The following is a 16,367-nucleotide window of genomic DNA, read 5'->3' as shown; positions in this document are numbered from 1 at the left end:
AGGCCTTCCCTCTGCCCACTGACCTCGTCCACAGGTGTAAGCTCTTTGTCTAATCTCTTCCCGTACCCCCTAACCATTCCCCCCAAGAATTGTCAGTCTGCTCCCTTTCCATGCCCCTGATTCTATTACATTCACCAGTCTGTTCTGTTCATCAGGGTTTTTTTATTAATTTGTTTTTAGGTTCACTTGTTGATAGATATGTATTTGTTGTCACTTTGTTGATCATAATTTTTTATCTTTACCTTTTTTTTCTTCTTTCTCTTCTTAGAGAATACCCTTCAGCATTTCATATAATACTGGTTTGGTGGTGATGAACTCCTTTAGCTTTTTCTTGTCTGTGAAGCTCTTTATCTGTCCTTCAATTCTAAATGATAGCTTTGCTGGGTAGAGTAATCTTGATTGTAGGTTCTTGCTGTTCATCACTTTGAATATTTCTTGCTACTCCCTTCTGGCCTGCATAGTTTTCGTTGAGAAATCAGCTGACAGTTGTATGGGTACTCCCTTGTAGGTAACTAACTGTTTTTCTCTTGCTGCTTTTAAGGTTCTCTCTTTGTCTTTTCCCTTGGCATTTTAATTATGATGTGTCTTGGTGTGGTCCTTTGGATTTCTCTTGTTTGGGGTTCTGTGCGCTTCCTGGACTTGTAAGTCTATTTCTTTCACCAGGTGGGAGAAGTTTTCGGTCATTTCTTCAAATAGGTTTTCAGTATCTTGCTCTCTCTTCTTCTGACACCCCCATAATTCAGATATTGGTACGCTTGAAATTGAACCAGAGGCTCCTTACACTATCTTCATATTTTTGTATTCTTTTTTCTTTTTGCTTTCCAGATTGGGTGTTTTTTGCTTCTTCATATTTCAAATCTTTGACTTGATTCTTGGGATCCTCTAGTCTGCTGTTGGATCTCTGTATATTATTCTTTATTTCAGTCAGTGTATGCTTAATTTCTGATTGGTCCTTTTTCATATCCTTGAGGGTCTCCCTAAATTTCTCAGAGGTTTCTAGAAGATTCTTGAATAACCTTATAACCGTGGTTTTGAACTCTATATCCAGTATTTTGCTTTCATTTATTTCTTTCATTTGTGAGTTAGTTCTTTGTCTCTGCATTTTGGCTGCTTCCCTGTGTTTGTTTCTATGTACTGGGTGGCTGCTAAATCTCCTTGAGTTGATAGAGTGGCCTTGTGTGGTAGGTATCCTATAGGGCCCAGTAGCTCAGCCTCCCTAGTCACCTGAGGTGGACCCTCTTGGTGCACCCCTTTGTGGGCTGTGTGCATAGTCTTGTTGTAGTTGAGCTTTGATTGCTGTTGGTATCACTGGGAGGAATTGTCCTCCAGGCCAATTGGCTGTGATGACCAGCTGTGTCTACACTGGAAGATCTGTTGTGCAGGAGACACCCTTATGGGGCAGGACTTGCTTCAGTGGGGCTTTGGTGCTCACTGAGTCTGCCCCTTGAGTGTGTCTCTTATGGATGTGAAGAGTTGTAATCTACTATGGTCTCACACTGACCACTGGGTACACTGGATCTTGGATCTCCAAGATGTTGCAAGGTCACCTATTGTCTGGGGCCACCCAGCAGGAGCTACAGAGACATCTGCAGACTCCTTCTCTTTGTATGGGGTTTGGAAGTGCCCAGACGAGGCCCAGCTGTAAAGCAAGGCAGGCTGCTGCTGCCGGGCCTTGGGCCTTCTTTTGGAAGCTCTGGGGCTCTCTGACCTAGGTGCAGTTGGGCAGGTTTTTAGGCGGAGAAAGAACAGGCCATTCGTATGCAAAAGCCGATGCGCACAGCTTGGGTGGGGTTGTAAATTGGGTGGGAATAATCACCAGGGCTGAGCAAATAGCAATGGCTGCCAGTCAGCCCTGCACCAGAGAGGTCCCCGGGTCTCCACGTCCCGCGCCCCCACTGAGGAACAATGATCCCTGGGAGCACCTCTGAGAGAAAGCCGCACTCGCGTTCCTGTCCCGATGCCAGACAGTCCAGTTTCTCCCCATATGTGTCTGGGTCCCCCAGAGTCTTGCCTGGAACTGGAGTTCAGAGCAAGCAGGAGCTTGTATCTCCCTCCCGGTTAAAAGAGCAGCACATCCAGGTGCCAGCACTTTCCATGCCTCTGCACCTCTTACCAGTCTCAATGCGCTTTCTTCACCTCTCTAGTGGTGGAACTTCCACTCAGCCAGCTTTCCCGCGGTTCTGGGTGGTAGTTGTTCTGCCTTTTGTTGTAATTTTGATGTGGTTGTGGGAGGCAGCAAGTATAGGTGTTTACCTATGCTGCCATCTTGGTTCTCCCCTTCATGCATTTTATTTGTTGAAGAAACCAGGCCATTTGTCATATAGAGTTTCCAACAATTTGAATTCTGCTGATTGTATTCCTGTGGTGCAAATTGACATTGTTGTTTGTTTTGGACTCTGTCTTTCATTTTAGAATCTTTCCTCCAATGTCAAGTCATCCTTCTTTGTTATATTCAAGAGTGGGGAGGGAGGGCAAAGTGAATTTGAGCCTGATACACACTGATGGGGCTTGTTGGCACTGGCTTTACTGGAGGTGCTGTTAATGGCTCTTTACTTGTGGAACCACCAGTGTCCATTTCTCTTTGGCTGTTCAAATCACCCAGAGAGCTTCCAGTCACCTGCTGGGAGGGTCTAGGCATTGCTGCCATCTTTCTGGAAACCAAGTGGTGGCAAAGAGTTGGGGTGGCAACCTCAGCATGCATGTGTTGACCCAATCCCAGTGTTCATTATAGTTCCCCCTCCCCCACACGTTGTGCTGAGTCTCTCACCCGGAGACTTACATTTTATACTTTCCAGAGAATGTATCTTGGGATACATATCTTTTGCCAGGATGGGAGAGGTGTAGTCACACAGCTTTTCAGAGTAGGTGCCTGGTCTGGGGAATCTAGCCATTTCTTAAAAGAAGTTAAACAGATCCTCTTTTATTTTAGCCCTGCCATTGTTACCTACTTCCAGTAATGCCCCCAGGGTCTTTTGGGAATTCTGTGGTATAAATTGGATTAGTCTTGGCTTTCTCCACTGCCAATTTAAGATTCAGCTCTGCTACTTTTCAGCTGTTGAAATTTTGTTATTATTGTCTTCTCTCAAGTTTTTACTCTCCTATAGGTTTTATACCTTTAAATCTCTACTAGGATATCTATGATTCCTGGAATTCATTGATTTTTAATTATGCTGGTGCAGGGATAATTGATTTCTTATCTCATGACTTTAATTTCTGATTGAAAGCAAATAATTGGATAAACTTGACTTTCATCATTGCAGGAAGATTTCCCCTGGATAAAACTATTGTAGATCATTTGGTTATTTGCAAGACATGCGAATAGCAAGCACAACACACCAAATCTTCAGGTTACAGCTCATGAAGGTAGTTGTATATAAAGACCCAAACTTCTAAGTTTCTCACAACAGGTAGAACCCTCCTCCTTCAGAACAAGGACTCACTCTGTGTGTTGTAAAACCAGCTGCTCCCACAGCTGCTCAAAGCCAAGAAGCAGTTGGCAGGATCAAGACATTTCATCTGGTACAGGGCCCTCTTCCAGACTCCTATCGGCCAACAAGGAAAAAGAGTCCAAGCCTGTCCAGGCTTCTTTAGAAAAGCAGCTGGGAAGGCTCCTCTGTGTCTCACTGAGCCTGGCTGCGGGCTCCTCACTGGGCTCCTGTGAAAATTAGCTGGGGTGATTTCTTTTCCTTGGATGACTTTGGGGCTCATTTTTTTCAGCCTAACCATAATGGCTGTCAACCCTGTTCAACACACATCTGATTCAAATAGGGCAGATTCAGTGAATTCTGAATGCTGTGAGGTTTTGTGTTTTCCTGAACTCTGAGGCCTCATAATTCTGAAGAACAGGAAGTGTGGGAGTGAGGAATCCCAGTTTACATTTGATCTGGATGTATATGTTCTCTTTTGGAAACGAAATGGGGCTGTATCCTGAAGCAGCAATTTGGGAATATGCCGAGGCACAAATTCCTCAGAGTGATACGCACCTGTTGAGTTGAGTTTTCCCAAGAAGGGAGATCCAAGAAAAAGGCAATGGGAAGGAAGAAATTCCTTCCACTGTGACTGCCTCTTCTTTCGCTAATCTTCTCACACAGCTTTCCCATAATCCCATCAAAGCAAAAGTAGGGGTTGGCATGAAAGTAAATATTGGCATGGAAGAATGGTGGGATTTGGTTTGTCTTGTTTGTTTGTTGTGTTGTTTTTTTGTTTTGTTTTTTACAATACTATCCCCTTTACCCCAGCCCACAATAGGAAAGTTACATTATCTAAAGATTTCTATGAAAGGCATATATTTTATAGAAAACGAATCTCTTTAGAATATATCACCTCCTCATAGTGCTAGGTAAAGGAGAAGTTTATTGCACCATACAGAATCTATTAAGCAATAAATACTTAATATTTTTCCATAATTTCTTAGCATGTAATATTATTTATTATTCTTTTAATAATGTAGCCCTTAAGTTTAAAACCATGAAAAAGGAGAATGTAACTCATTACATTTTTGAGAGCTTGAAGAGATAGCATAGTTATTTGTAAACACTGGGTTTATGAGCAATCTGTTTGAAATGCTCATTGTGAAACAACATCTGAATAAAACAATAGTTTAAATTTTATTTTGGTTAATTATAGCACCAGCCTTTTGCGGATCTTGTTTTCCATTTTCTGTCTCACTTGGGTAGTGTTTGTGATAATAAAAACGATAATGTATCTAAAAGCACACTTTGAAAAGTGGTATGCAAGAAGACATTTGTTAATTAATAACCCATAGGGCTGCTATGTATGAGAAGTTAGGGGCCCTAGCTAGTTTGGCTCAGTGGATAGAGTATCAGCCTGCAGACTGAAGGGTCCTGGGTTCGATTCTGGTGAAGGGCACATGCCAGGGTTGCGGGCTCGATCCCCAGTTGGTGGGGCGAGGTGCAGGAGGCAGCCGATCAGTGATTCTCATCATTGATGTTTCTGTCTCTCATTCCCTCTTCCTCCCTCTCTGAAATCAATAAAAATATATTTAAAAAAAGAAAAAGAAGTTAATGGGTGTGTGTGTATGTTAGAGAGAGAGGGAGAGCACACCAGTAGTGCCTGCTATATATTAACACTATATGGTAAATGCTTGTTAAAGTATTCATTAGGTAGTCACTATAATGGTTAAAATTTATAGAATGGTAACTGTACAGGGTGGAGGAAAAGTAGGTTTATAGTTGTGAGTACGTGAAACACAGCTTATTGTATTATAATTTATTAATTATTGTATTATTTTCCATAGGAACAACCGTAAACCTACTTTTGCCCCAGCCCGCATATGCCATATTATCTCATTTAGTCTCCACCAGCAGCACTATAAATATCAGTGCCATTTTACAGATGAAGTAACTGAGGCTTGATAATGACTTAGAAAGTAGGGGAGCCAGGATTCCACCCGGACTCTAGAACCTGTGTGATCTAAGACACTACTTTCTTTTAGTGATGCCTTCTTCAGAAACCAAACGTACATTATTTATATACATCCTGAGGGGGATTTTATTCTTATCAATGGAAACTTGCAAGTTGATACTTTAGCTTTTAAATCGCCTTGTGTAATCAGTCAGTATTCCTGAATTATTATACTACTGTTCCACCAAGAACCATCACCTTTATTGTAATGAAAGGGTTTTGCAATATTGAGTATACCAAATTGTAGACAAAGTGGGGAGTGCGGGGGGAGGAGGATGGTGTTCACGTGCCCGGTCATGGCAGGTAACATAATGCCTAAAGTATATTGCAAAACCAGTGAACCTTCTGAACTGCTTCCTATGTGTCAGAGCTGTGCCTGACTTTGCCTCATGTGCTATTTAAGATTTCCCACTGACTTCAGGAGCCCTTGGATTTAATATCTTCTAAGGATTTAACTGAACTTTTGTATTTAAGAATTAAAAACCAAGTAACACCAAAGTCAAATAAAGCCAAGTTTATTATTAAGGAACTAGAGGCCCAATGCACGAAATTCGTGCAAGAGTAGGTCTTCCTCCTCTCAGCTGCCAGCACCGCTTCCCTCTGGCCACCAGCATTCGGGACCCAGGCTTCCCTCCGGCCACTTGCACCCAGGACCTGGGCTTCCCTTTGGCCACAGCCGGTGGCACCCGGGACCTGGGCTTCCCTCACAGAGGGAGGCCCTGCCCACCCAATGCAGCCCACTGGTTGATGGCCTGGGCCTCCCTCTGTGGGGCAATCATGGGGCAATGGCTGGGCCCCCAACCAATCGCATCGCACCCGCCTTGGCTGGCCTGGTGCCAGTGGGTGTCATAGTGTGGTCCCTGATGGTCATCCGGATGGTTGTTCTGCTGTTCAGCTGTTCAGCCGATTTGCATATTACGCTTTTATTACATAGGATAAGTAGTGGGACTATAACCCATAACATGATGACTATAGTTAACACTACTCTATGGTATATTTGAAATTGTTAAGGGAGTAAATCCTAAAAATCTCACCACAAGGGAAAGATATATTTTTGTATCCATATGAAATGATGGATCTTAACTAAACTTATGGTAATCATTTCACAATACACTGAGTGGCCAGATTATTATGATCTCTGAACGCATAATAATCTGGCCACTCAGTGTGTGTGTGTGTGTGTGTGTGTGTGTGTGTGTGTATTAGAGGCCCGGTGCATGAATTCATGCATGGGTGGGGTCCAGCCAGCCTGAACAGGGGGAGGGGACATGGGCGGTTGGCAGGCCTGCCTGCTGGTCGAACTCCTGGTTGAGGGGACAATTTGCATATTAGCCTTTTATTATATAGGATTGCTTCAATAACCATAGTAGTTCCATAAACTAGAATATTTAAAAGAGTAAAATAGATTTATCTGTACTGGTATGGAAAAAATTTCCCTGGAATATTATGATGTGAAAACAAACTGAATGTTGGGTGAAGTGAGCGTGGGGTGAGATAGTGTACATATGCATCAATTGCAGACTATCTGGGTAGAGAACCCAAGAAAACTGTTGACAGTGGTTACTTCTGGATAGTGATTCAGGGTCTGGGGATGGACTGGGAGTGGAAAGTTTATAGTCTTTAAATTACCTTTTAACCGTGTGCTATTAGGGAAAAAAACTATTGAAAACAGCTGTTTTTTAGAGAACATAAAAACCAGCTGTATTTTAGGGAACATAAAACGAGTGCAATGTTTCCCTTTTCCTCTTACCTACAGAAAACTTGAGAAAAAAATATTTTCAGTGTAGATATTTAGACCATGCATGAGAGCTAGAATGAGAAATGGATGCCGTACAACCTGTCTGAACTACCTTACCTCCCTTCAGATTGCCTCTGCATCAGCCACTCTTGACCTTCCTCTTTTCTGTAGGGGCCCCCTGCACCATGCCTCTCAGCGCGGCCTTTCCACCTCCCCAGTCCCATGCCGTGGGGCTGTGCAGTCCCATGGTGCACCCTGATGGTCCTGGAAGGCCCAGGTCAGGGGCCATCTCCAAAAACGCTTCTCTGATTCGTCCAGATGAAAGGCATTATTTAGGTATATATTTAACCTTCCCTGTTAAATTGTGAGCCCTACAAAGGCAGGATTAATGTCTAATTCTTCCTTGTTGAATTCAGTCCTCTCCCCGACAACAAGATCTAGAACAGTGCTTGCAATGTAGCTGATTCTCAAGAATGTTTCACTGAAATGAATGAATGAATGAATGAATGAATGAATAAGTAAGAAGAATTCGACTTTGCAAAACCGAAAACAAGGCTTTGGGGCAAAACAGTGACTCTCATTGTTGTTGCAAACTTATCAGAAGAAAAAAAAAATGAACTGAAAGGTTTAGTTCACCCTCAAATTTTAAGTAGGCTGTGGAGATGTAATGATATAATAATCACAAGGTTATTGTGGTTACTCTCCTGGGAATGCCTACTTCATCTGAAAATTCAAAATAGTTCAGAGTATTTCTGTTAAGAGATTAGTAGATACTGTTTGAGATTAGTATTGCATTGCTAAAAGGGCATTTGTTGTTAAATTGCTATTTGCAAAAAGGATACTAGTTGTCATTGTCAGTTTATAGCAATTACCTTCGCTTTGTTGATTGTTTGCTTCGATTGTAGGTGAATTCATTCTGTTTCTCTGTCCCTGTCTCTCTCGCAGTATTTACCTTGGTGGACCACTTATCATTATCCTACCACCAAAAATATGCAACATCGTGTTGTCTATAATTACAGTGTTTACAAAACAAGCCAGTGAATAGCCATGCCGGTAAAGGTAAACCTAAAAAATAAGGGTCTCTGTAAATTGAGATCACTGTCCGGTGCCTTTATGCTTACATTCAGTGTTTTACAGTTGGGCCTACACAAGGGATAGACAGAAATGGAACTGGAGCTATAGACCCATTAGCACATAGCTCTAAGTGCTGTTCATTTATTATAGGTATTTGATCATTACTGTTGGGTTGCAGAAATGGGCTTCTCATTATCAGGAGGTTTGTGTTCTGCGTCAACATAGCTTTCTAAAGTCAGCAAATTCTACTAAACAGGAGTGAAATTGCAGTACCTTTGTAAGTGCTCTACAATAGTCCTGAGCTATGATTGCTATATTACCTTATATATATTCCAGAAAGTTAGAATCACACCCACCAAGATGATAATTTTGCTCTTAACGTAACAAAGATGGTCTGGGTGATATTTCTCAAGTTAGTCCCTGTAAATGTTACATTGTCTTTTCTGTGCATTCCTAAGCCAGAAGTTCTTTGCCTCCCAAGGAAAGACCAAATTGTCATAAAAACAGGGCAAAAGAGGAAGTCAGTAAGGAAACCCTGGAGGGGTGACCCTAGGAGGTCCATGGGTTGGTTGCATTCATCTTCTGTCTTGTCAATCAGTTACTTGTTTTTAAAATTCTTTGAGTTATAGTCACTGCTCCCTAGAAATGATCTGAAGAGAAAATTGTCCTTCGGCTGGCAGCAAAAATCATGGGCATCAGAGTCTCTTGTTTGGGAATAATAATACTGGGAGGGGAGAAGTGGCACATTCAGGCTTGCCAACATTTGAAATACATGTAAAAAGGACAGTGACAGTGCCACTGAACTCTATTGAAATGCCCCGGAATAAGAAGCGGCTCAGAAACAGGGAAATGAGAAAGTGGTGCGCGTTGTGCTAAACAAAATGAGGGCCTATTTTGTAAACAGAAAGAGTTGGCAATCATAGGCGATGAGTCCCACTCATTGTTTTTAAAAATTGAGCTGCTTTGCTTAGTTGGTGAGTCATCTAAGATGTGCCAGATAAGGGGTTCCAAGAAGTCAATTCTCTTGGCCCCAGAGAGGTAGGAGTGGGTATCTGCGCGCACATGCGCAAGAGTGTGTCCACGGAGCTCAGTCCTATCGGTGTTGAGTTGCATCCGGTACATTTTGGAGCACTGCGTTTTTTCTTAGCTTGCAAGAAGCAACTTACCTGTACTAAGGTTTTAATAGGGTGATTCACCTCCACGATGCATAGGATGCCTTTTCCGCTCACTGTTCTGGGTTATAGTCGGCCAGGTGTCTATCAGCACAATAGGTCAGCAGAGTCCAGAAGTTTGGGTTTTCAAGGTTAACTTGAACTTTATTACTCCCGGCGTGGTAGTTGGTCTAGTAGAGTGGGAAAGCTGGCCCTGCATGGGCCAGTTAGTTTTGCTTTGCTCTATGGCCACAGGCTTCACCTTACATCAGACACATGGTATCACTGATCTACATCTGTATCGGCCAACGACAGCCTACAGGCCAAAGCCACCTGCAGCCGCTTTTTGTATGACTTGCTAGCTGAGAATGGCTTTTATTTTTTTTAATATATATATATTTTAAAAGATAGTTATAAAGTACACATTGTTTCATGGGATCTTTATAACAATCCTATTTATCATCCTCATTTTATAGATAAAGTAAGATTCATAGAGGCTAAGTACTTTGCCCTGGAGGACACTAACTGGTGGTGGGAAAGGAAAGGGACGACCACAAACCCATGGATTCTTCCTCTTAACTCTCCCATCTCTCCTTAAATGTGCACCGTGACCATGGAAACAGTAGGAAAGTAGGAAGGAAGCCGCAAACCCATCATTCCTAATGGAGTGAAAGTCCAAAATATTCACCAAGTATAGCACATTCCTTTATTTAATGATGAGTATTATGCTAAAAATGAGTGCCTATTTTGTAAACCGGAAGAGTTAGCAATCGTAGGAGATGGGTCCCACCCATTATTTTTAAAAATTGAGCAGTTGTACTTAGTTGGTGAATCATCTCAGATGTGTCTGATAAGTCAATTCTCTCCGCCCCAGAGAGGTAAGAATGTGTTATCTGCGCACGCATGCGCAAAAATCCCACATGGAGTTTTTCTGCCACTGAAGGGGTACATGTTTACAGTATGATAAAGGGGGCATCATTTTAAAATGATGGAAAGTTTATAGATTCGAAGAGAAGGGAAACTGTTTATCCTTGGGAATGGAAGAAGAGGAAGGACACGTCAAGAGTTATAAATGGAGCGCCCACAAAACCCGCAGCTCTCTACTAAGGACTATAGGCAAAACAGGAAGTGGTGGGGGCATATGACTTTCTTACTGGTATAACTTCCTCATTTAAACTCAGGCCTCCTCCTAACTTGTTTAACCTCACTAAGTGTCAACTAAACTGACAAATTATATTTCCATCTGCATACCTCTTTTAAATACTTATTTCTTTTTAGGAATAAATATGTTGATATTATTTGATTTGGTCATCAGCGATACATATTTCTTTCTCTAGACAAAATAAAATATCTAACCAACAGTGAGGGTATTTTAAGAGCAGCCTTGCACCAAAGAATTTAGATTTACCTACAAGGAAACACATAGAATTAATTATACAAATAATTGACCACCACCTGTTCCCTGTCCAACCTTTAAAACCATCCTTTCCTTCCCTAGTTCAGTTGGTAAATATTATAAACAGTCACATGCTATCAGATCCCGGGGTGCTGGACCTCTGACCCTCAGAATGTTGAAATTTAGTCAGAATTTAATGACTAAGAAGTCCACTTCAGGACTGAATGATTATATATTTCTGCTTCTTTTCGTATTTTGTGAGCTCTTTAAATAAAATAGGGGCTTGGGATTTAACCACCCTCCCCAAAAGGGTTTGGAATAATAATATATTATTCGAAAGGCTACTTATAGTTTTTGTTTCAATACTTTTATTGTAAAGGTAAGATAATCATTACTTTTTTGAAAATGCATGAAATTAATTTTAAAAGTATAAAGAAATCATCCAAAGTGTCACTGTTAAAACTTGAGCTCTGTTAATAGTTTGATGTATTTTAATCTAAGTTTTTGTCTTCTGCTGTCATTCCTACACATTCTCTGCACATTGCCCTGGGCAGACAACATAGCGTGGTGGTGGTAAGGACTTTGGAGTCCGATTCCCAGGCCTGAGGGCTCTGATATGGACCTAACATAACGAATACCCCTATATTTAATTTTAGTAAAGATCAAGAAAGTGTTTTATTGATTATATTGAATTCCCACTAAAGTAAACTAAAGCTCCAGGAAATGCATTTGTATGTAAAAGGTAATTTTGAAATTTCACATGAATCAGGGACCCAGGACACCTTATCTCCTTCCACTTGAGCTCTCAAGAAATAAACCATTCTTCCTCTGTGTCCTCTTTCCTCTCCACTTACGCTTGCCACCTGCCCGGCTTCCCTGGGCCAGGAACCACGCTGCACCACCCCCTCTGCAATTACCCGACTTCTGACCACAATCTCTTCTACTCCCAGCATCCAGCCTTGCTTACGTGCTCCCACTGTCTCTGTCCCTGAATGTCACTGAGAACTGCTGGTCTGTGTGTCCTTCCCTGCTCGGCTTAGATGGCACGGGCCCGCACTGAAAGCCCTCTCTTTCCCACGCGCTGACTTTCCTTTCCCACTGGCTGGCCAGCACACTAGCCCGGGAACCCCCCACATCTGACCATTCTCAGTTGGGTTCTCCAGGACACCCAGAGCTCCCTTCTTCCCCAGCTAGCGCTGTGCCCCGCTCAGCAGTGCTTTTAAATCTTTACTCACTTCATACAGATGTTTCCCTTGGGAGGAGTGGGAGGTGGAGTTAGTGGCAATAAAAGATGAACGAAAAGGTGCCAGAAGGGGAGACAGTTTGGAAATGTAGAAGAAAGGTAAGAGGGAGAAGGGACTGAGGGAGAGGTCACAGCAGGGGGAAGGACTGGAGGATGGTTGGCCAGTAAACAATACGTCTCCTTGTACCGAAGTTTTACATTTTCGTGTAGATATTTTGCCTCAACCAGCATATGTGTCCTTGAGTTTTGGAGTGAGGGCCTGAAGATTGGTGGGAGATGCTGATGGATAAAAGTAGGACTGGTGCGAAAGATCACTTTTCCTCCAGTGCAGGGAGTTTTTATGAGGACTTTCTGCTCATTGGATTGAGGGTGGTAAAAGTTTTATACCTTTGACCAGGTTTAGAAGAGGAAGAGTTATATAGTGCGCTGAGCCTCATATCCCTTTTGGAACGCTAGAGACATGGCTGGTGGAGGAGCGGAGTGGAGTTGAAAAGAAGAAATATATACCTTGGTGAACATGTATTTTATTTCTGAGTACGAAGCCAGATACCATTCAGACTGTGAAAAACTGGCCCGAGGCCATGAAGGACAAAAAGGAGACGCGTTGGTCTGGTGCCCTGGGTCCCAGGGCCTTGCCATGGGAGTAGGCAGCGGGGAGGCAGCAGCAAAAGACTCCAGCCTGTTGTGTATGTGGGGGAGGCCAATCTGCCGACCCCATCAGAGGGCCCCGCTCTCTGCTCCTCGGCGCCTCCCGGGACTGGGGACTGAGGACTGAGGTTACTCCAGGCCTTTGGCGTCACTGGCTGTCTGGCCCAGAGAGCCCCAGGAAAGGAACGGGCTGGGGTGAGGCAGACGGGAGTGGGTGGGAAACATAAACCTTGGTGAAGATATACCTCAGGGCCCTAATGCCCCGAGGAAGCCAACCAAAGGAAGCAGATAAGACCTTGCTTTCACACTGAGGGCAGGTCAGTGACGCAGGGAATGATGATAATTCAGCTCTAAATGCAGTCTCACCTGCGCAGCTGTGGGCCCACGTGACGGGTAATCGCGCTGTAATGCTGGCATGGCACCCACCCACAGACAGCGTGGCGGGCGGTTTAGCCCTACCTCAGTGGTCGTGAGAATCAGCAACACTGAGATGTATATACCGCGGGGCCGAAGCTCCGCTTGAATCCCTGCTGCTCCAAGAGGGGCCCATGGACCAGCATCACCGGCATCACCTGGGAGCCTGTTAGAACTGCCCCACCCCAGACCTCCTCAGTCAGAATCCTCACTGTGACAAGATCCTGACGTCACTCACACACACACTAAACTGAGAAAAGCTGCTTTACCCGTCACTGGCTGGGAGAGGACAGGGAGAGGCGTGCGGGGGAGGCCGGCAAGGGTTCTGTATTTTGAGAGCAGTGGGTCCTGGGGGAGTTGAAAGCAGTCACCTGCGTGGCAGCCCCATCCGAGCTTTTTCTGGATCCACAGGGGTGACTGCCGCTTCACCTCCACCTCTTTCAGGGGCTTTACATGAGCCGGGAGTACCTCATGTGATCTCATTTTATAGCTAGACGTGTGTGCGTGTGTGCGTGTGTGTGCGTGTGTGTGTGTGTGTGTGTGTGTACGTGCGCGTGCGTGCGCGCGCGCTTTAATTTATATGGGTGACATTTGTTAATAAAATTATATAGGTTTCAGGTGTACAATTCTGTAATACATCATTTGTTTATTGCGTTGTGTGCTCACCACCCAAAGTCTAGTCTCCCTCCTTCACAATATATTTGACCCCCTTTACCCTCTTCACCCTCCCCCACCCCACTTTCACCCTCCTGTTGTCTGTGTCTTTGAGGTTAGTTACATTTAGATGTCACAATTTCTGTGTCTCTGACATCTATGACTGGATCCTCAAACTTTTCCAGGATCTATTATAGCCCATTAGACAATGTATTGGTCCTTTCTAAGAATCTACTCTTTAAAAATCTAATCCCATTAATGCTAGAATCTATTATAGCCTAAAGCAGTCTTAGAATCTTACATATAGAATTTGGATCCGCAGGGGTGACCTGATAGAAAAATATTTTTGTTCTTATTTTAGTCTTTGGAGGGAAGATCTGTGTTTTGGGAGAGATGAGAGGAGAGTCCTCAGAGATTGGGTGACCAAAGGCAAAGGCTGTCATACGCTCATTGCGCAGGTCCTCTTGTCGGGGGTGCAAGGTTATGTCTCTTCGGCACAGGAACAGGGAGTTGTTCTCATCAACTGTGGGAGGACTTCATTCGGCTGTTAAGTGTGGGGAACAGGATAGGTGAACTCCCTGCTAAAATCTTCCCTGATCAACACTTCCCTTACCTGAAAAGGAAGACGAAGGGCCTTGGCCGGTATGCTCAGGGTTTAGCATGTCGTCCCCCACACTGAAGGGTTGCAGGTTTGATTCCCAGTCAGGGCATATGCCTAAGTTGAGGGTTCAATCCCCATTTGGGGCTCGTGTGTGAAGCAATGGATCGATGTTTCTCTCCTCCTCTCTCTTCCTCTCTGTCTGGAATCAATGAAAAATTTACCCTTGGGTGCAGATTAAAAAAACACACCCATCTCCCATAAAAGAAAAAAAAAGAAAGAAAAAGAAGCAATAAGAGTTCATGAAGAAATTCTTTATCTCTTGCCAAGGGCCATAGGCCAGCTGAGCATCATCTACAAAGAGATTCAACCAAATAAAATGTGTTGAAGTTTCCTTAGAATATTTCTTTTGCTAATAAGTAACCCATTTGCCCAGACATAGGGCCTTTGGTTAATCATTACGTAGCTGTTAGTAATTATCCCTTCTGCTAGGCACATAGCTCCGACAAGGTCATACTCTGTGCTCATTAGCTTGGGGCCCAGTGTTAAGTCCCCTCTTCTTCAGGTCAGTCCCAGGAGAATTGACTCAGCAGGGTACGTGGTCACTCTAGCGTAGCACATGGCTTATCCTAAAATTGCCTCCATCCTACCTCCACCTGGGGTTCGGTGGCCTGTCACATGCACATGCCAAAGTTGCCACTTACTGTTCAGTGCCCCTAAAATCATGTGTGAACTCTGAATGAAACTCAAATCTTACTTCTTCCACATAAATACTGTTTATCTTAAACGATGAAAGAAAAACCATACCACAACTGTCTCCTATATCTTACTCTCTGGCAGAGCGTATCACATCATGTTCCCTTACATATTCGAAACTACTGGAGTGGTTAATAAAACATGCTTGCTCTCAGTTTCTTGTGTCCCTCAGCCAGAATAGATAATGAGGGACTTACCCTCTTTATCACCTTCTTGTTCAAGGATCTTCGCTAACTCGGTCTATATATGAAGGCACTTCCTTACAGCCATATCTTTATTTAAATTCCCCTCTATTTATTAACCTCCATCCTAAGTGCTGGGGTTTCTATTCTTTCTCCCAGTGTTTGTTTTACTTCTGCTGAGCTCTGTTCCTCTTGTGTGTTCTGGCCAGCTCTGGCAGCCCACCTACTCTGCAGTTGATCATTTTGTACCCCCAGTGGATATGGGGGGAACAAAGTGCCGTAAAACCCGAGAGAGCGAAGGAGCAGTCTTTCTGTCTGGGGCAAGGGAAGACACCCAAGGAGGTGACATCTGAGCTGGGCCCGACGGCAGAGGTTCAGCAGGTGTGCGAGGTAGTGAGAGGGTTTGGGAAGGAGGCAGCCCATGCAGAGAGAACTGCAGGTTGTGCCAAGGACCTGTCAATAGCACTTGCTAGAAAAATAATTACCTTAATTACTCAGACAGAGAATCAATTACAGTAATGTATTATGCTAGGGATGTATTTCCCTACATCAGGAAGTGAGTGGTTTCATCTGGGGGATTGGAAATGTTTTCTTTTTAATAAATAGGCTTTAGTTTCCATGATGATGTCTGTTTTAACCAAATGATACAGAAATAATCTATGTAATCTGCCACATCATTTTAACTGTGCTTTTTCTTGAGGAGGATTTGATAATGAGCCAGAAGTACTAAAACAAAAACACGAGTTCATCATCCAAAAAAGTATTTTCATTGTGCTTGATTGGCAAAATTTTCCCCACCCATTAAAAGAGGTGCTTATTCTTTCAAGAGGAACCAGGTGCAAAGAACGTGAATTATCTCAATGGTCCGATGCATAGATTCGTAAATAGCCATAGAATAATTGGATGAAAAGAATGTTAGATATTATTTAGCTTGTGTCTTTATATTATAGGTGAGGGAACTAGGGATGGGAGAAATTGGGCCAGTTGCCCAAAGTCACATGGTCACTAACCTAAGTGGGGTCACAGCAAGCCTTCCCCCAGCCTCCTCAACCCCACACCCCCTCCTCATTCCTTACTCAGAGGGAACAG

The 16,367-nt window shown here is 43.5% G+C and overlaps 1 protein-coding gene across 1 annotated transcript in view; it reads left to right on the top strand.

Moving 5' to 3' along the window:
• Positions 1-16,367, top strand: part of SLC38A1 (solute carrier family 38 member 1) — a 76,051-nt gene that overhangs the window by 38,897 nt on the left and 20,787 nt on the right. The window lies entirely within an intron of this gene.

Source organism: Cnephaeus nilssonii (assembly GCF_951640355.1).
Source record: "Cnephaeus nilssonii genome assembly, chromosome: 6".
Classification (NCBI taxonomy): Eukaryota; Metazoa; Chordata; class Mammalia; order Chiroptera; family Vespertilionidae; genus Cnephaeus; species Cnephaeus nilssonii.
The sequence above is the reverse complement of the archived record's forward strand: the minus strand, read 5'-3'. Positions and strand labels throughout refer to the sequence as shown.